This window comes from Dendrobates tinctorius, unplaced genomic scaffold (genome assembly GCF_039654945.1).
Source record: "Dendrobates tinctorius isolate UK_male_01 unplaced genomic scaffold, ASM3965494v1 ptg000107l, whole genome shotgun sequence".
NCBI lineage: Eukaryota > Metazoa > Chordata > Amphibia > Anura > Dendrobatidae > Dendrobates > Dendrobates tinctorius.
The window spans coordinates 41,175,362-41,196,019 of NW_027361775.1; positions in this window are offsets into that span (position 1 = coordinate 41,175,362).

Genomic DNA, 20,658 nt, shown 5'->3' on the forward strand with positions numbered 1-20,658 from the left:
GTTTTAAATGAGGAAAGAAAACTAAGCTCTTGGTAAATATCTCTCTCACATTGTCGATCCTTATTTCAGAGAATGTAAGTGGAGGGTTGGGAGACCCGCATACATGTCAAATCGTTGGGTGGTCTTGCTAAACTCAGCAGGTTCGTCCAAACCCAGCATTTCTTTTTATTTGAGTGCTGGAGTAATGCCACTAATCTATGTTCCCTTACCCTAGTATTATGCTTAGTAGTCGCTGTCTTCAGCTGCTCCCTGTGCTGCTCCTGTCCTGTGCTACCATTTTATGACTGCAACTTCTGACTGACCAGAAGTCAGAGGTAACTGTGACAAGCTCTCAATGTAAGTCTACGAGAGCCTTATTCTGGCCTTGTTCTGGTTCTCATAGACTTACACTGAGTAGTGACTTACAGCTTCCTCAGCAAACACTGGAGTGATTGTCAGGTCTGACTGGAGTGGCGCCGAAAACAGAAGAAGATGGCAGCTGGTGAGTATAAGACTAGGGCCAGAGAACTTAGATTAGTATCACCATTCCAGAGTTGAAATAAAAAATCCCACTGGTGCTTTAATCTTATATACGAGTACATTGGGACCCAAAGCCTTTCATTTTTTATAAGGATTTTGATTGCATTGCCCCCAAATTCCCTTAATGTTTAAAGAATATGTGCATATTTAAGTAACGTATGTTAAAATAATATGTGCTGTCTTATAGATTTTACATTTTTACCATGACAACAATAAGGAGTAATACTAAAATTAGTTAGATGACCCTTTATTGGTTTATTGTAGCCCTTTCAGGTGTCTTCAACTAGATTTCCAGTACACTCCTATTAATATATCTTTACGTAGCTGCATTCTGCTTGTCGCTCCAGCGCATAGCTTTTATTGCATTGCTCACTGATCTGGGGCAGAGAGGCCCAGCATTCCTAATATAAGGGCTCTGTGAAAAGCTACTTTGAACAAATCTCCAGAGAAAAACCTTCAACTGGAGATGTTTTGCATGGAAATATGTAATCAAATGCTTTCCTGAATTTGTGTGTTGAAACGGCACACTTTCGCTTTCATTCTTCATAATTGCCTTCTTATTACTTCATAATATACAAACAATTTACAGTTTAGTGGAAAATCTATCAATTCCATTATTGATGAAACAAAAATAAAATGTTCAAAATTATTTTTACAGCAATTGTATGCAATTTTAAACTTGTCCTATAACTCGCAAATAAGTTTTTGTCAACTCTACTGGCATGTATCTTCTAGTAGATATTATATGAAATAATTCCTCTTTGCTAAAATATCCTCCTGAATTGTTATGTAATATCATGCTATTCCTCTGTTATGCTCCTTAGAAATGTATGAATGGGTTGACGACTGGGTGTTACCATTTGCCTTATCAAAAGGGTGTGTCACTAAAGAGTTTGATTCAGTCAGCACTGATTGGATAATGTCAGACTGTGCAGGGACACAGCCCCCAGCTGTGAGTTTTGTCTGGCTCCTTAGCAAAAATGCAGGGGAACGTATGTCGTTTTTTTAAATTATTTATTTACAGCGCTGGAACGACTAATGAATGCTCCCATCCGCCACTCCTGCTCTTACTGTAATTAGCGGTAGCAGGTGTCAGATGAAGGAATCAGTAGTCCCATCCACTGACACCAGTGACCTGAGGTGAGCTTTATACCTCCGATCACAGCTGAGCACTCTAGCTGTCTTTTGACAGCGTGGGAACCATGACTCTCTGACCAGCGGCGATGATTTCCCCGACGATCAGAAGCGGTGTTTGCTGCGCTGTCATGCACATGACAGCGCAGCAAGCACTGGATGTTCGGGTCCCCCATTCAAGTGAATGGGGTCCGGGTTCGGTTCTGGGTACTGTTCTGGTACCCAAACACAAACTTTTTGTAATTTCGGCTCAACCCGCCGGACTCGAACATCCAGGTGTCTGCCCATCTCTAATGGCCACTATGCATGAGCCCATCATTGTGTGGACTACAGCTCTAATAAACTTTGATTGTATAGAAACTACTACAAGAAATCCACTTAGTGACCTGGCATATGTATCACTCCTTTATGCTGTCCTTTGATATGGCTACATAAACCTGGTCACAGATTTCCTTGAAAGAAATGTATAGTACTCAGTGGCGGATTATAATGAGGTCAATTTGGGAAGTTGCCCAGGGCCCAGTGGGGTTAAGGGGCCCACAGCCCAGGCCAGTAAATTGCCCCATTATAATCCGCCACCGCGCAGGGCCGGATTATAGGCAGGGAAGGCGGGGCTTCAGCCCCGGGGCCCCCACCACAAGAGCTTCTAAGGGGGCCCCCACCACATTCCTGCTGGCTGCTGCAATGGCACTCCATCTTCTCCCCGCCTAAAAGTGAGTGACCGTGGGGGCGGCATTATGTGCTCTGCTACCAGCAGCATCTACAAGTAGCGTGAACGCTGATGCTGCTGGTAGCGTGCAAAGGCTTGTGATGAGATCACAGGAGGTAAGGTGTCAGGGCCCCCGATCATGTGACCCCTGTCTTCTCCCCTCCTGTGACCTCATCACAGGTCCTGTGCGCACAGCACAGAGCACTGAGAGCAGCCATGTATGTGGAGTGCGGCTCTGCGGGTGGAGGTCGGTGCTGGAGGCCCCATTATTCTCTATGTGGAGTGCGGCTCTGCGGGTGGAGGTCGGTGCTGGAGGCTCCATTATTCTCTATGTGGAGTGCGGCTCTGCGGGTGGAGGTCGGTGCTGGAGGCTCCATTATTCTCTATGTGGAGTGCGGCTCTGCGGGTGGAGGTCGGTGCTGGAGGCTCCATTATTCTCTATGTGGAGTGCGGCTCTGCGGGTGGAGGTCGGTGCTGGAGGCCCCATTATTCTCTATGTGGAGTGCGGCTCTGCGGGTGGAGGTCGGTGCTGGAGGCTCCATTATTCTCTATGTGGAGTGCGGCTCTGCGGGTGGAGGTTGGTGCTGGAGGCTCCATTATTCTCTATGTGGAATGCGGCTCTGCGGGTGGAGGTTGGTGCTGGAGGCTCCATTATTCTCTATGTGGAGTGCGGCTCTGCGGGTGGAGGTCGGTGCTGGAGGCTCCATTATTCTCTATGTGGAGTGCGGCTCTGCGGGTGGAGGTCGGTGCTGGAGGCTCCATTATTCTTTATGTGGAGTGAGGCTCTGCGGGTGGAGGTCGGTGCTGGAGGCTCCATTATTCTCTATGTGGAGTGCGGCTCTGCGGGTGGAGGTCGGTGCTGGAGGCCCCATTATTCTCTATGTGGAGTGTGGCTCTGCGGGTGGAGGTCGGTGCTGGAGGCTCCATTATTCTCTATGTGGAGTGAGGCTCTGCGGGTGGAGGTAGGTGCCGGAGGCTCCATTATTCTCTCTGTGGATTGTGGCTCTGCGGGTGGAGGTCGGTGCTGGAGGCTCCATTATTCTCTATGTGGAGTGTGGCTCTGCGGGTGGAGGTCGGTGCTGGAGGCCCCATTATTCTCTATGTAGAGTGTGGCTCTGCAGGTGGAGGTCGGTGCTGGAGGCCCCATTATTCTCTATGTAGAGTGCGGCTCTGCGGGTGGAGGTCGGTGCTGGAGGCCCCATTATTCTCTATGTAGAGTGTGGCTCTACGATTCCTGACCCCCGTCACGTGACGAGGGGGACCCACAGAGTCTGAACTGCCCCGGGCCCTGGCTACCCTTAATCCACCCCTGATAGTACTTACTACTTACATGAAAGTCTCTTTAAATAAAATATGAGCTGTGAAATGGTGGCGAGACGTGGACATACAGTAATAAAGAGCATTTAAATACTTTGACTATGGTAACATGTAGTGGGTAAAGTTGAATGACTGCAAAAGAGAGTCTATGGCTTATGTCACAATAACCCTTCAATTGGTGCAAATCGATTTGTAGGGCTGTCAGTATTCTCTGTCAGCAGGATAAGAGTCCTGAGAACCACCTCCTACCTGGAAGCAACCGCAGCTCTCCATTTGATTAGAAGTCAAATGTGCGTCATACCATAAGAATCACATCATTCAAGGCTGATAATCAAAAAGAAGAGCCTCAGATGCCGGGAGGTAGAAGGTGGTTCTTAGAGCTTCCATCTAATGCCCTCAGATCATTGATATTGCCCATGGACTAAGTTCTGCAAATCAAATCACCCCAACTCTACCACCTCCTACATTGCATTTAGATCACGTGTGACATTTACAAACATGTGAATGCTTGTTGTCAATTGCAGATATCTTAGAATATATTTTTTCAATGAGTTGCAATACAATGTTTTGTAAAAGTATTTATGTTTGTGCACAACACGCTTGCAAAAGAATGGTAGCTGTTCCATTCTACAAGTCCTTTAGTAACTTGCATTAATTTCATCAATGTATGTACTTAAATACAAACATATTCCATAATTACATACTGAATATGTTTTATTGTACAAAAAAAATACTACATGTAAAAATGTACAGTATGTGCTTAGTAAACTCTTGTCAATGTAATTCCTCTTTCCTATGTCTGAACTTTTGGACTCTTAAGCCCCCGTCACACACAGCGATCTCGCTAGCGAGATCGCTGTTGAGTCACAAGTTTTGTGATGCAACAATGATCTCACCAGCGAGATCGCTGTGTGTGACACTTACCAGCGACCGGACCCCCTGCCGGGTATCGCTGATCGTCCTGGAATGGCCAGGACATTTTTTTGATTGCTGGTCTCCCCCTGGCCAGTACGCATCGCTGCGTGTGGCAGGCGGGAGACCAGCGATCAGCGAGCTGGAGCTGGTAACCAAAGTAAACATCGGGTTTCAAAGCGCTGTGCGGCGCTTAGAAACCCGATGTGTACCTTGGTTACAAGCTCCCTGCACCAGCATGCTGGTAACTAAGGTACACAGTGGGTAACTAAGCAACGTGCGTCACTTGTTACCTGTGTGTCGCTGTCCTGATCGCTGGTGAAGCTGCCTGTTTGGCAGCTCACCAGCGATCATGTAACGACACACCAGTGATCCTGACAAGTTCACATCGTTGTCAGGATCGCTGGTGAGTCGCTATGTGTGACGGGGCCCTTACTAATTTTAGACTTGGATACATAAATTATGTCAAGGAAAGAAGATATGTTAATCCAGTGCAGATATCATTATTGACAGTAACACTAAATTACATAAGAAGCAGAAAAATATTACACACTTAAACTTTAGCAGGTAGCATGAACCTTAGATGCCCCTCATACTGCAGTTTCCAGTGTGCGTTCAAGCTGTATTACTTGATAGGAACCTTGGGTGTATATATTTAGCTGATACCACTGACATCAATCATACATTGCCTTCCCCTGCAATATATACATATACTGAATGGTATACATTTTTTTACAGAAAGTCCCTGTATAGAAAGCCACAATCTACTGCGCTATTCAATTAAGCAAAAAACAAATAAACAAACAAACAAATAAAAAAAATAAAAATAGCATTTTGTATGTAGGGCGCTCGAAACAAGGCCAAATAGACTCTCTTGGAATTTTCTTGTAAATGGATGTCTATGAGTCCATTACATCTCTGTGCCAAGAGCTTTCTTGGAGCCTACGACAAATGGGTCACTAAAACAGAAAAAGTTTTTTTTCTTTTCCCAACTATCAATGTAAGCACAGCTTGTCTTGAACAGTGTAACAGTACTGTTAGTATAATAAGTGTGTGCAGACTAGGAAGCTCTAAATATAGTCCTGAAAGTAATGTGATGCTTTTATGTCAAAGCAGTCACTAGGAAAGGAATATAAGTGTTTCCTCTAATGTTCTCATAAAAGCCGTCAAACTTTAGTTTGATTTTTTCCAATAGTTTTGTAAGAAAATACAATTTTATTTAAGTAGTTCAATCTCCATTTATAAGAAACAGCAAAGATCTCATCCTATAGTTCCTAACTACAAGGATTGATATAACTGCTTTAGGCGATACTTGGTATATCCATTTTTACTGGATATGCTACGTACTCAAAGGCCTGGGTTTTGAAGCTGGGACCTAAAGTTCTAGTCCTCCAGAAATTGTCACTGTTTTTGATTGCATTACTGAGGCAAAGATATAAATATTGAAAGAGAAGAAAATGAAATTCATGTCTAAAGTATAAATGGGCATTAATGGAAACTGTTTAAAGCTTCCCTCTAGATGAAGGATGAAAATCCAGCTTTTGCTTACACATTGCCACATCATACGAGGGGCTGCTGATAAGTTTTTAGCTTTACCAAGAAAGAAACAAGAAAGGAAGATGAAACTACATTTATTCCACATACTCTCCACTGATGTAAACACACTTCTTACATAGGTATTCCAAGTTCGGTAAGGCTTGCAAAATGAAGGATTTCGGTTGTGCCTCAAACCAGGCATCCGTAACAGCCATGGCATCAGAAATGGTGTGAAATTTGGTACCCTTGAGGTGTTTCTTCAGGTTTGGTGTTATATAGAGCTGCATTGTGTAGGGGACTTATGTCTGTAAGAGGGAGGAGGGATTCAGAGAGTGAGTGTATATCGAGGTGTTTAAAATTTCTGCAAGGGTGTGCGAGTTTATGGAGTGGGGATTGTGGACAAGGAGTGGAGAGGGAAGAGAATGTGAGTAGGTTGTGGTCAGAAAGAGGGAGAGGTGAGTTAGAGAGGTTAGATAGGGAGCAGAGGCGGGTGAAGATGAGGTCCAATGTGTGGTCATCTTTGTGAGTGGCTGCAGAAGACTATTGATTAAGTCCAAAGGAGGAAGTGAGAGATAGAAGTTTAGTGGCAGCTGAGAGGGAAGTGTCAATGGGGATGTTGAAGTCATAGTGGGGATATCAGTGGAACGGAAATGAAGTAGCCAGGTGGTGAAGTGGTCAAAGAAGGTGGTGGCTGGCCCTGGGGTGGCAGTAAATGACAGCTATTTGGAGGTTTGAAGGGGAGTAGATGTGCACAGAATGCACCTCAAAGGAAGGGAGTATGACAGAGGGTGGCAGTGGGATTGGGGTGAATGAGCAATTATTTGACAAGAGAAAGCCAACTCCTCCACCATGCTTGCTGCTGGGGTGGGGGGTGTTGGAAAAGTGGAATCCACCATACGAGAGTGCAGCAGGAGAGGCTGTGTCAGAGGGGGTGAGCCAGGTTTCGGTAATGGTGAGGAAGGAAAGTTTGTGAGTAAAGAAAAGATTATGGATGTAGGAAAGTTTGCTGCAGACAGAGCGAGCATTCCATTGAGCTCTTGTTAGTGAGACTGGGGAAGTGGGGGCTGGGAGAATGGGTATAAGATCAGAGAGGTTACAGAAAGTTATGATAGAACATGGATGGGAGGTAGAAATGACTGTGGGAATGTGGTAAGCAGTACCAGGATTTGGAGCAATATCAATATTCATCTTTTGGCTGTCGTGTCATCCTTACAAACACTATGCCAATAACATGGATCTTTTAAATTATCAGACGTTATATTGTAAATTAGTCATATCACTAATCTGTTTTATTTTAGTTCTCATAGTAGTTAACTTTTTAGACACATTAAGTAAAAATTTAAAAATAGTAGGGACTGCAATACTATTTTTCCAAGCTTCAAGTTACAGACTACTTCTCCAAATGAACCAAAAAAACATGACCTTATCATTTCCAACATTCAACAAATGTGAGATATACATCATTTCCCATATTTCTTCTGCTTCTGTTTTGAGTTTTCTTTTTTTTTGTCATTAATGTGTTTTTTAATATATGTGCACAAAACACGACAGTTTTCTGGAAATGCAAATGATGTAGAAGTTCTCAGAACACTGTTTGGTTGCCAACTACAATGCTGCTCATCAAAGGCTTTAAATCAAATGCTTCCTTTGAGGTATGCAGCTTTCTGCTCAAGGAACTGTTTGGAGTACACTATGTGAGGTTTTTGTACTGGCAAACACAATTTAGAGCAGGATTCTAAGAGCTTCTTGGCTCTATGAGTGATAGATCCAGGAAGGCAACCAAGTCTATGACAAGGACAATCTGTTCTCGGAGGTGGACATCTTTTATTCAGTGGCATTTGGAGAATAATAGACCCATATGGGTGCAGCCTGCCTCGTCCTTTCTCACTTCTCTGTCCTTAATGATAGAATTGCCATAAAAAAAAGTGTGTGTTGTATACTTAGAGTATTTTCCTTGCATAAACAGATTCAAGGTTATAACTGTTGAATAGATTATATCAATATTTGCAAGCTCAATAGATCTTATTATCAACTTCAGCTTATGCTACAGGTCTGACATACAATTGCATACAGTAGTTATTCTATTCTAATGTATTAATAAGAAAAAAAGGTATTAAAAAGGAGTAAACAGAAAAAAAATCATTTATTCAAAATGTTAGGTACATGGATACAGCAATAATTTTGCAGGGAGTTGATAACTCTGTAAGCTCCAAAAACTTTATTTAAAGTACCAAAATTCAGACATCCTTAAAACATTGTTCGAATACGGTCAATAGTGTTGAGCGATACCTTCCGATTTCGGGAAATATCGGATTGGATTGGATCGGACCGATATCCCAAAAATATCAGATATCGCCGATTCCGACGCCGGAAACCAATGCAAGTCAATGGGGCACAAATATCGGAATGAAAAAAAAACCCTTACTTTCCTTGTAGCTTAATTCTACATGAAGGAAAACAACTAAGAATAATGTAGAATGTATTGGGGGAGGTGGAGGAGACATTAAAGGCATAGAGGTTTAGCCCAATCAAATGGAATAGCAGGAATTAAAAAAGATATTGACTATGTTAAACGGGTTGTCCGGGCTTTTCACATAATCTCAGTGCATATCTGGGCTGCAGAATGCTGACAATAAGTAATTTACCTTCTGTGGCTAGTCTGCATGGTTTCCAAGATATCATCTCTTGCTTCTAAGATAAACGTCCAGGGGGGTGTTCTGGCATTGAAATGAGAACTGGTCGTTTCCTCCTCTCTCACTAGTTTCACTTTCCATAGATCACTGTTCAGCGTGTGTCTGGGGGAGGAGCAGCTGGGTGGTCTGACCGCAGCCAATCACAGCCATGCCATTAGTTAACATGCCTAACATGCATAACAGGATGTGCCCACACTTCTTAGGATTCCTCATTGGCTGAATAAAATCAAACTGGCTCATTGCATTATGGGAACTTTCAATTCCGGTATTCGATATTCTAAAAGTATCGGGACTCAGTATCGGAACCCCAATACAGCGAATATCGTCCGATACCCGATATTGCAGTATCGGAATGCTCAACACTAACGGTCAATGATGAAAGGAGTCATGGCGGGTCTCCTGACCCAAGCTTAAAAGCCTCATAGGAATATGTGTGGTTGTTGATTTTGTTGAGGATAAATTGAAGGTTGACATAATAGCACCAACTTTAACACCAACTTTAAATCTGTGTTCACCAGCAAAATAGATCTGCAAGATGTCATTAAGAGCACGCTCAGGCTGGCTTACATGAGAGGAGGTGATTTCACTGGTTGGACACTGTGTAGGAGTGAGCTCGCCAATCTCTACATGAGCAGTATTTGGCAAAGTACAGTTAATATAACGTGTACAGACATAGACAGAATCTTATCATTAATTGAACAAACTACTCAGTATATTATTATATAGAAGCATAGGTAAATTTGTAAGCAAGGGTCAGGAAATATTATGTTTAACTGAACAGGTTACCCTCAGAATCAATATCACTTGTGGGCCCTTGGCACCCCAGTCTGGCAAAGATTCAGGGGGACTGTAATCATAGTTATCTATCCAATAAAATTATCTTACCACAAGAAGCACTTCTACATCTAAGTAGAGATAAAGTCATTTATTCTAGTAGAGTTGAATTCTACTCAAAGTTTACAAAGTGTTTTTTTTTGCAATTTTCTCGTCTCTGGCTGCAGCTGCCATTTTGCTCAACTGTAGAATGTCGGACAAATGGATAGAAAAAAATAATACATCACCGCTCACTTGTCCTGCCATCCCGACAGCCTGGCATATTTTCCTCTTCCCCCATTGCGCACATTCTCTGCAGTCATCTTTACTATAGACTTCCAGTTAGACAAGGCTTTGACTGTGCTGTCAGCTGGATGGTGCTGGTTGTAATGTCACAATGACTAGACATTATGAATTGAGAGTCCTCAGTGGTTGATACCTTTTAATGGCTAACTGAAAAGATGGTAACACATTGCAAGCTTTCAAGACTACTCAGGTCTCTTCATCAGGTATTGACTAATACAAAATCTGAAGAATCACATATTTATGCACAACATAACACAGAAAAAATGCAATATATAAGACAAGTGACGTGAAGCAAAATTATCATTATAGGAGAGTGATAGACATAAATATTGGAACAGACATTATGATGTTTCACCCAAGCCATGGTCTGGATTAAAGAAACCAAAGAGAATATGCGCGACAGAGGACCAAACAACAGACTGTGGGGACAGCAGAATAGATGAGTGGTGAGGTGAAACCCGAAAGCATAATAAGGAACATTCAAATTGGGCCTAAGTAAAATTGCTACAAATAGAAATTTCCTGTTAAATCCTTGCAATTTATCAAATTATAATCTCATCCAAACTTCTTGTCTCTACATCTGAGCAACCTAAATATTGACAAAGCCCTCTGCTTAGATGGTAGCCATGGACATTAAGGACATTGAGCTTACAATTTGATACACAATTGTATGTAATAAACTCAGACACAATTGAAGATCTTTTGGTTGGACATCCGAGCCTAACAGCAAAATGGCAGCTTAACTCCTTCATCCCGAAGCCTGTTTTCACCATCCTGACCAGGGCAAATTTTTCAATTCTGATCAGTGTTACTTTATGTGGTAATTAGGGATGAGCAACTGTGCTCGGTGATGTTCAGATATCACTCGAGTATCTGGGTGCTCGGCACTCGACGAGCATTGGCTGGTGCTCGGATTTGAGGCTCAAATCCTCACCGCGCATGTTTGGTACCTGTTTCACAGCCAATAAACATATAGGAATTGCCTGCCAGACATATTTGTCATGATCCAGTCCGGGGTTTGTTTTCTGCTATCTTCTCTCTGGACTGGTCATGCGGGGATTAATCCCCTCTGCCCCATTTTGGAGCTGACTGGGCTATTTCAGTCCTCTACAGCCTGCTGGCCAGCCCCAGCTATAGTTCACTCTTCTAGGCTAGAGCAGCTGACCCGTATACCCTAGCGATCCTTCTGCCTCTGACTTCCCATATTTGTGTGTGACCTTTTCCCTATCCCTGACTTAGTGTGCGTCTGTTAGTTTCCTTATAGAGTATGACTTGGCCTGATCTCTGAACCCACCTCTTGTTTTCCGTACTTGATACCGCTGTTACCACTGCTGTGCCTGCCGGTGCCCGTCGGCCCTCTACCCGGTCCTCTGCTGCTCGCTCTCCTTCTGCTATGGATGGCTCCTCTCGACAGGTATTTTGGCCCACTCCTCAAGACTCAAGAACAAACTGCTCCAGTTGTCTCGTATTTGAAGGTTGCCTTTTCCAGATGGCATGTTTCAGCTCTTTCCAAAGATGCTCAATATGATTTAGGTCAGGGTTCATAGAAGGCCACTTCAGAATATTCCAATGTTTTCCGCTTAGCCATTCTTGGGTGATTTCAGCTGTGTGTTTTGGGTCATTATCCTGTTGCAAGACCCATGACCTGCGACTGAGACCAAACTTTCTGAAGTTGGGCAGTACATTTCTCTCTAGAATTCCTTGATAGTCTTGAGATTGCATTGTACCTTGCACAAATTCTAGACACCCTGTTACAGATGCAGCAAAGGAGCCGCAGAAAATAGCAGAGCCTCCTCCATGTTTGACAGTAGGAACAGTGTTCTTTTCTTGATATGCCTCATTTTTCTATCTGTGAACATAGAGCTGATGTGCCTTGCCAAAAAGTTCATTTTTGTCTCATCTGTCCATAGGACCTTCTCCCAGAAGCTTTGTGACTTGCCAACATGTAGTTTGGCAAATTCCAATCTGGCTTTTTTATGATTTTTTTCAACAATGGTGTCCTCCTTAGTCGTCTCCAATGAAGTCCACTTTGGCTCATACAATGACGGATGGGGCGATCTGACACAGATGTTCCTTGAGCTTGAAGTTCACCTTTAATCTGTTTAGAAGTTTTTCTGGACTCTTTTGGCACCATTCGTATTATCCGTCTCTTTGATTTGTCATCAATTTTCCTCCTGTGTCCATGTCCAGGGAGGTTGGCTACAGTTCCAGTGAGCTTAAATGTCTGAATAATATGTGCATTGTGCAACTGTAATCATAGGAACATCAAGCTGCTTGGAGATGGTCTTAGAACTTTTGCCTTTAACATGTTTGTCTATAATTTTCTATCTAATCTCCTGAGACAACTCTTTCCTTCGCTTCTTCTGGTCCATGTTGAGTGTGATACACACCATGTCACCAAAGAGCACTGTCAGTATCTGTAACCCTATATACAGGCCCACTCACTGATTCCAAGATTGTAGACACCTGTGATGCTAATTAGTGGACACATCTTGATTTAACATTTACCTTTTGTCACATTATTTTCAGGGGTACCATCATTTCTGTCCAGGCCTATTTCATGAGTTTTATTTTTTTAAAAATTCTGTGGAAGCATGGTTGAAAAGCAATGTCTGACTTTCCTTTGTTCATTTTCATCGATTTTTTATCTATTATTGCTTTAGTCAGACTCAAGTTATTTCTGTGACCATTGTGGTTTTTTCTGTCATTAAACGAGGGGTACTAACAATTTTGACCACATGTGTATTCTGAATGCAGCAATACTCTATATTTGGTCATACACTTTTGCTTGCACATACATCTGTGCTCAAAAGAAAAAGAGCACCTTTTTAAGAAAGCGGAGTTTCCTGGAGTAGTTTGTGGTCACCATTTGCAGAACCCCTTAGCTGCCAAAACAGCAGAAATAAAGCAAAAGTGACCCCATTTTGCTGTAAATCAGAAAATCATTTAGGGGTGTAGTGATTATTTTCACTCCACTGGCATTCTCCAGAAAGTAGCGATCAACTAATATTGCAGAGTGAAAATTTAAAATATGCTATTTTAGTGCCCAATATATAGTGCCCTGATTGTGCTTTCGGAGACATGTGCCACATTCATTGTGAAAAAGGCTGTCCAGAACCTAACAACTGACAACTCATCTCTATATATAATTGGTGGGGGTCCGTCAGTCTCACGTTGAGCTGAATCTGCATCAGCAGTAGCCCGAATTAAGGCTATATCTACACTGCAGTTATGGACACTATAGGGAGCATACGCTCAGGGGTTATATGCCCATCAAAGTGCACTGTCAGGATGGATCCCGCAGCATAAATCTTCCATAGGAACCCACTGTAAAGAGATGTATATTGCATGGTACACATCTCTTTGCAGAGTTCCCCTGTACATAACATTTTTTATCAGATTTTTACTGCAATTTTTGAGAAACAGAATGACCAAATGAAAAGTAATTCAGAAATTGTCTTTAATTTATTTGTATGCATTTTATGCTGTTCATCATGTAGCTGTAGGGGGTATACTATATTACAGTTATACTTTTCCTTTCTCGTTCGTCCTGGTGCCATATATTATAAGTATATATAGAGTTGTTTTTATATAATGGTACTGATATGTGTGACTATTATGTGTATTATCGTTTATATATAACGGTACTGCTACACTATTATGTGTATTACCGTTTCCTGCTAAATGTATATTTGATAAGATATTCCTTTGTGCTGCTATGCATAGGGTAAGTGCAGCTATAAGACTGGCCACTAGATGGGGGCACAGAGTTCATGGGATTGTACATAGTATAGATGGAATAGGAAACCAGCATGTGAATAGTTAAAGTGTAGGAGGGGCTGCTGTGTGGTAAGGAAGAGGAGATGTTGAGGTAAAAGGAGAAGGGCCCGGGCACCCGAACCGTCCACATAGGTTATAGGCCTAGGATGCCGCAGCAGACCCGTAACGTTAGAAAGCAGTGAAGCCCAGCCATCCGTGTATCCTTAGGGCAGAAGCACAGTATTAAATATCAGTGTTGCAGCAGGTTGGAAGAGAAGAAAGAAAGCGGTCAGGAACAGTACAGGGTGCAGATTGTCCAATATGTGGCAGGTCATTTCGTGGGCTGATGCCCTTCGATCCCGGGCAAAACGGATGAGGAGATCCCCAAATACAGTGAGTCTGGAAAAGGAGGACGCTACGGTACCGCCAATGGCGCTATTACCCCGTAATGAACTGGAGGACGTGGCAAGTAGTGCAGGGAAAGGTGAAGAAACATATGTTGCACAACCTGTGATTAATGCTGTGAAATACTTGGATGTGCTGAGAAACGGAAACAGTGAAGATGTTCAGTTCCAAGTTGAAATGGACTGTGTCTCAATTCTTGTGAAATTGTCTGCAGACAGCCTTCAGTCATGCAGAAGAGAACCGGATGATGCTGGACCTGAGGACACAGGTATGTTGACTAAGGGACGCTATGTTTATGTGAGGGGAGGACAGGGTGTGATGGAGCAGAAGTCCTCAGCCACCCTGGCCGAACCTTTCATAGCGATATGAGGTGAGTTTACTCACCTCATTTGAGTATTTGTTATTGCATCGCCATATTCTGAGAGCTATACCTTTTTTATTTTTTTCGCTGATCGAGCTGCGTAGGGACCTTTTTTTGTGAGATTGATATTTTTATTCAAATAATTTTGAACTACATAGTGTTGTTTGTCAATCTAATAATTGACCACAGCACAAATTTCTGAAAAACAAATGCTTTCTATATGGTGTGACAGGGTCACTGGCACCATATGTGAGGGGAGATCTGTGTTGCAAAGGTTGCCATCCAGTGTAATGTGAAAGCCTTGAGTTTTACTCCAGCATGATACAGTATGTGCTGAGAGCAATCCAGTCGCTATATAGGTCTGCTTTTCATGGTGTGTAGGTCAGAGATGGGCAGGACACCTACCCACCTTATCTCCACCTCCAGGGTATGGCTGGAGGGAGATAAATGTCCAGCCAGTTTTTCTTTTCTGTATGATTTCTAGGAAGGAAGCCTCCAGAGTGAAGCTCTTGCGAAAGCTGCCTTATATGTTGTCCCAAAAGGCAGGAGCCATACTGGGAAAAACTGAATATGAACTTTTTACTTTCATTTGAGCCAAAAAGGGTGCTTTTCTGTTACTAGTTTGGGCTTATTGGTTTATGATGCTATAAACCACCCACAGACTTTAACCAAACGTGTTCCTGTGTCCACCTCGTGGAGCGGCTAAGTGAGCTGACCTTCCACATAAGTACAAATATAGATGTTGGCCAAGCGGCCGGTGTGGTATATCTTGACTTTGCAAATACATTAAATACTGTACCATACAACAGCCTTGTACTAAAGCTCCAGAAGCAGGGACTAAGGGAAACTATAAGCAGATGGGTAAAAAAACAGGGACAAGACAAAAAGAGTTGTTGTAAATTATACATTATCTAAATGGGATAAAGTGAGGAGTGGGATTCTGCAAGGATCTGTGTTGGTCAAAATACTTTTTAATATCTTAATTAATAACCTTGTAAATGCAAATGAAGGTGTCAGGTTTTGCTGATGATGCAAACTTTATAGGACACTTAAAACTCCGATTGATAGTATAATATTACAGAAAAACCTTGGTTTGCTGGCTGCTTGCACAAAAACATGAAATGAATTTTATAGTTTAAAGTGATGTTCTTACACTGTAGACTGCAGTAATCATATTGCTGAATTCACATTAGAAGAAATAAAACTGGAATAACAGATCAGGAGAAGGATTTTGGTCATATTGGTTACAATTAAGATAAGCAGTACTACTCAATGCCATGCAGCAACTGAAAAAGCAAGCCAGATTTTACAGTGTTTTGTAAAGAGAAATAAAAACTTTGATCCCACTATATTATTACCTATCTATAAATCCCTTGTCCGACTACAACTTGTACAGTGAATTCAGTTTCGGCTCGATATTTTAAAATGATATAGGAAAATGACTAGATTAATAAATCAGATGGAAAGTCTTTCTTACAATGTGAAGCTAGAAAAAGGTGATTTCTTTTCTACTTGGAAAAAGAAAAAAAAACAGGTGATTTCATTTACAAACGTATATACTGTATATACACAACTATGCAAAAGTTTTAGTCAAAGATGGAAGAAATGCTGGAAATTAAAAATGGTTTCAAAATTAGAAGTGTCAATAAAGTTTTTTTGTCTATTAACTAAAGAAAAAGTGAGTGAACAAAAGAGAAATATACTTCTCATCAATATTTGATGTGACTCACTCTTTGCCTTCAAAATTTCATTAAAGCATCAATTCAATTTCAGATGAAACTCAGCAAGGATGAACTTTTCTATGGATGGAGGCTTGTGCAAATCCATTGGCTGAAACCCAGCGACAAATGTCCAAGGACCCTCCATCATGCTTCACTGTTGCCAACAGACATTCAATATTGTACCACTCTCCAGTCCTTGGCAAAAAAACCGCATTCTGATACTGCCAAATATTTCAAATTTTGACTCATCAGTACATAGAGCATTTGCTGCCATATTTCTGCACCCCAGTTCTTATGTTTCTCTGCATAGTTGAGCCATTTTGCCGAAGATTTGAAGCAATTCTTCCTTAAATACCAGTTCTGACTAGAATTCTCTGAACAGTTTATATGGGCAAAGCTGGGTTTCACTGGTTACTACCATTTCTAAACTGATGGCACTTCTGGATATCTTCTGATTTTGAAGGGAAGTAAGCATGATATCTCCTTCATCTGATGTAATCAATTTTTTTGACCGAGCATTGTATGTACAGTCTTCAATGTTGCCCACTTCTTTGGGCTTCTTTAAAAGAGATTGAACACCATATCTTGAGACTTCAGTCTGCCTTGAAATTTTGTTTCTAGGACAGACCTTGCTCATGAAGTATACCTTGTGTGTTATTGCTGTACTCATTCTCACGATTGCGTTTTACCTGTAACTTAAAATTGTCTTCCATAGCCTCATATTTGTAACAGAATACATTCACACATGTAACGCTGAACCAGGAAGACAAATACCAGAACATGGCAGATTGCACATCAGACTAGGAAAAACCCTTCTCTGACACTAGTGTGTTCCTGCCTAACTGCGGAGGATGGCACCCTAAGATAATGTAATGGAAACCCCACTCGATGACCACTTATCCTGAATGTTTTTACCAGCTCCTAAGATCACTTGAGTTCCCTACAATTACTCACAAAACTACTGCAACCAACACAAGCTACAGCACAATGAATAAATCCAACAAAGTCTATCACCAGCAGGAAACACAAGTAAGGGATTGTACTTGAAGTTGCACCCGAAAAGTGATAGGACAGGCAAACAGAGTAAATGAAAAATACATGCTGACCAAAACTGACAAAAACAAATAAAAGAACTAAAACACCCAAAAATGTGAATCTGCTGTGGCTCAGAAGAAAGAGACACCGACCACAGAACAGATAACTAAGGATTTGAATCCAGAAGCATGACAAAAACACTAAATTTAAAGTATAAACATGAACTAACCCTGACAGACTGTTACAGAAAGGGAGAGTATCTAGCCCTTATTGTCATACGTTATCCAAATAGGTTAAGGGGCTGCTAAGTGAGGTAGCAGGAGATTAAAGGCTATAGGCATTTCTAAAGAGGTAAATTTTCAGGTGGTACTTGAAGACTTTAATTGTAAGGACAATCTAATCTACTGAGGTGACAATTTACAAAAAATGGGTGATGCTCAGAGAAATCTTTGATACATTTATGAGGAATATACAAGATGAGAGCAATGAAGATGGTAGTCTGAGGAGACTACATGTAGTGAGTTATTGTGGAATTGGGTTGTAGATGTATGAATGGGAAAAGCTGTGGACAACCTTGAATGTCATTGTTAACATATTTTCCTGAATTGTCTGGGTAAAGGAGGGCCAGTAAAGGGACTTGGCAAATATGAGATAAATTATGTGTACAGGTGGATAAAATGGGTAGACAGAGTTGATTTACTGGAAGAGTGCAAGAATGAGACATTGTAGGCCACAGAGAAAGATGTTACAGTAGTCCAATTTGGACACGATAAGGGCATGTACTAGCATTTTTGTCAAGGTTCAGGAAAGAGCAGATTTGAGATATGTTTTGTGTTGGAGGTGGCAGGAAGTGGTAAGCTCTTGGAAGTGTGGTTTGAAGGTTAAATCAAGGCATTTTGTGAGACAGGGAAAAGTGTAGGGTCATTAGCAGTGATTGATAAGTCTAGTAAGGGGTTGAGTGGGATACAGAAAAACGATTAGTTCAGTTTTGTCCGTGTTGAGTTATAGAAAGCGTTAGAAGGAGAATCTTAGATAGACACTCTAAGGCCGGTCTCACATTTGCGTATCAGGGTGCAGTGACGGCTTGCGCATGGCCGCCGCTAAGCCCCGCCCCCTGCCGCACCTCTGCCGATAGCTCCGCCTATCGACGCACGACGCTGCATGCATCCTGCGTCCCCTATCTTTATCACTGGGGATGCAGGCCGTGCGCAGTATGCATTTGGCGGCGCATGTGTCCTTTTGACGGTGCACCGACCAGCGCCAAATGCAACCTGTTGCAATTTGGTTGCGCTCGGCGCACCGTCAAAGGGACGCATGCGCCGCCAAACGCATACTGCGCACTGCCCGCGTCCCCAGTGATAAAGATAGGGGACGCGGGATGCATGCAGCGTCATGCGCCGTAGGCGGAGCTACCGGAGGAGGTGCGGCAGGGGCGGGGCTTACTGACGGCCATGCGCAGGCCGTCGCTGCGCCCTGACACGCAAATGTGAAACTAGCCTAAGAAGGAAGATACTATGTCATCATTAAAAATAGTAAGATGCTTATCTTGTAACAACTGGCATCAAGGTTTATTATTAATCTAGCAGTGATTATGGTATGTATGACTGAGAAATCTTGAACTTGATTGACCTGTGCATTTCTTCAGCATTTGTAACTAAGTAATTATATATCCCTATTTAGATGGTTACTACTAGTAACTTACTAGAACAAGTAAAAAAAAAGTGGTTGCACAATGTCCAGCATGTCAATATGTCAAAGCCTGTGTTCTGGTTACAAAGACCCCAAAGTATCAGCAAGAGTAGCCTTATATCTGTGCCAGGAACACGTCCTTAAAAAGACCATAACAGAATATTATGACAATAGTACAAAATGGACAAGCAAAGATGAGACATGAACAGAAGTAATACGTGAACCTCTACATCCCTTAAAGTATTATTTGTGCAACCTAATTATTTTAAATTTAGAATAAATAACAGGCTATAGATGCATTCTAATGGCCACAGCTAAGGTTTAAGGATGGCATGCTAGTGAACCTATCATTTATTATTACATTTTTAAGTATGGATTTTTTAATTGTGTATAAATTATTTGAATGTGAAATTTTATAACTAGTGAACTCTACAATTTTTTAATCAAGTTTAGGGCTAATGTTTTCTTTGGTTCTCTATGACATCTGTAGGTATTTCAGTCACTGTTATATATGTGGTTTAGTGTCTATTTCAGGGATCATTTCTTTGTCAGGTGGTTGCATAAAGCTTGCATTGAAACGGCTTAAAGCTTAAATTGATTATTGCTTAAGTATACCCAACATTGCTTGCAGTGAGTGAGTAATGAGAACCTGGCATTTTGTAAACAGGTTTGTGTAGTGCCAGGTTTGTCTTTCTATTCATTCTGAAAGCTGGTATCCAAGTTACGCAAGCAACAGACACACCTTGCAGATGGCCTTTTAAAAGAGGGAGAGAACCACATTCCACCAACTTATGGGAAGCCTTGGTAAGTTTGCACAGTGTCGCAATGCCATGTCTGTGCCAACCTGCTTTAAAATGTTTTGTTGTTGTACAAGGATAAGATCTACTTAGAAATGCATGCTAGAAAGGTTAGGTCAATGGAAAAACAAAGACTCAACAAATTCAGGTTTTCAATAAATTATATTGATGGTTGATTATACAGTTGATATGATTTAACCACTGGTTCTTTTCATTATAAATGGTTCTGAATAGATCCATTAATTATGATGGCTTTTGAAAATGCTAAAAATAACACTATATAGACAGGAGTCTCATTTGGAATGACATTAAAGGGTTAGTCCCATCTTCAAAATCCTATCCCAATTTGTAGTAGTTGTAATAATAATTTTAGTAAATAACTCCAATGAGAAATGTAGCATAGTTCCTCTGATTCGCTATGTCACTTACCCCATGTGCAAGGCATTGCTGTAGCTTAAAGGGAATCTGTCTCCCTTTTTTTGGCCTATTAGCTGCTGGCATAGACATCGGGGGCTTATCTACAGCATTCTGTAATGCTGTAGATAAGCCCACGATGTAACCTGAAAGAGAAGAAAAACACATTATATTATACTCACCGAGGTGGGCGGTCCGGTCCGATGGGTTTTGCGGTCCGGTCCGGCACCTCCCTTCTTCATGCGATGATGCCCTCTTCTCCCATCCTGAAATGGCTCCGGCTCCGGCGCACTGCTCTGCCCTGTTGAGGGCAGAGCAGAGTCCTGCAGTGCGCAGGCGTCAGGAGAGGTCTGGCGCCTGCGCACTGCAGAATTCTGCTCTGCCCTCAACAGGGCAGAGCAATGCGCCTGCGCCGGAGCCATTTCAGGACGGGAGAAGAGGGCGTCATCGCATGAAGAAGGGAGGCGCCGGACTGGACCGCAACACCCATTGGACTGGACTGCCCACCTCGGTGAGTATAATATAACGTGTTTTTCTT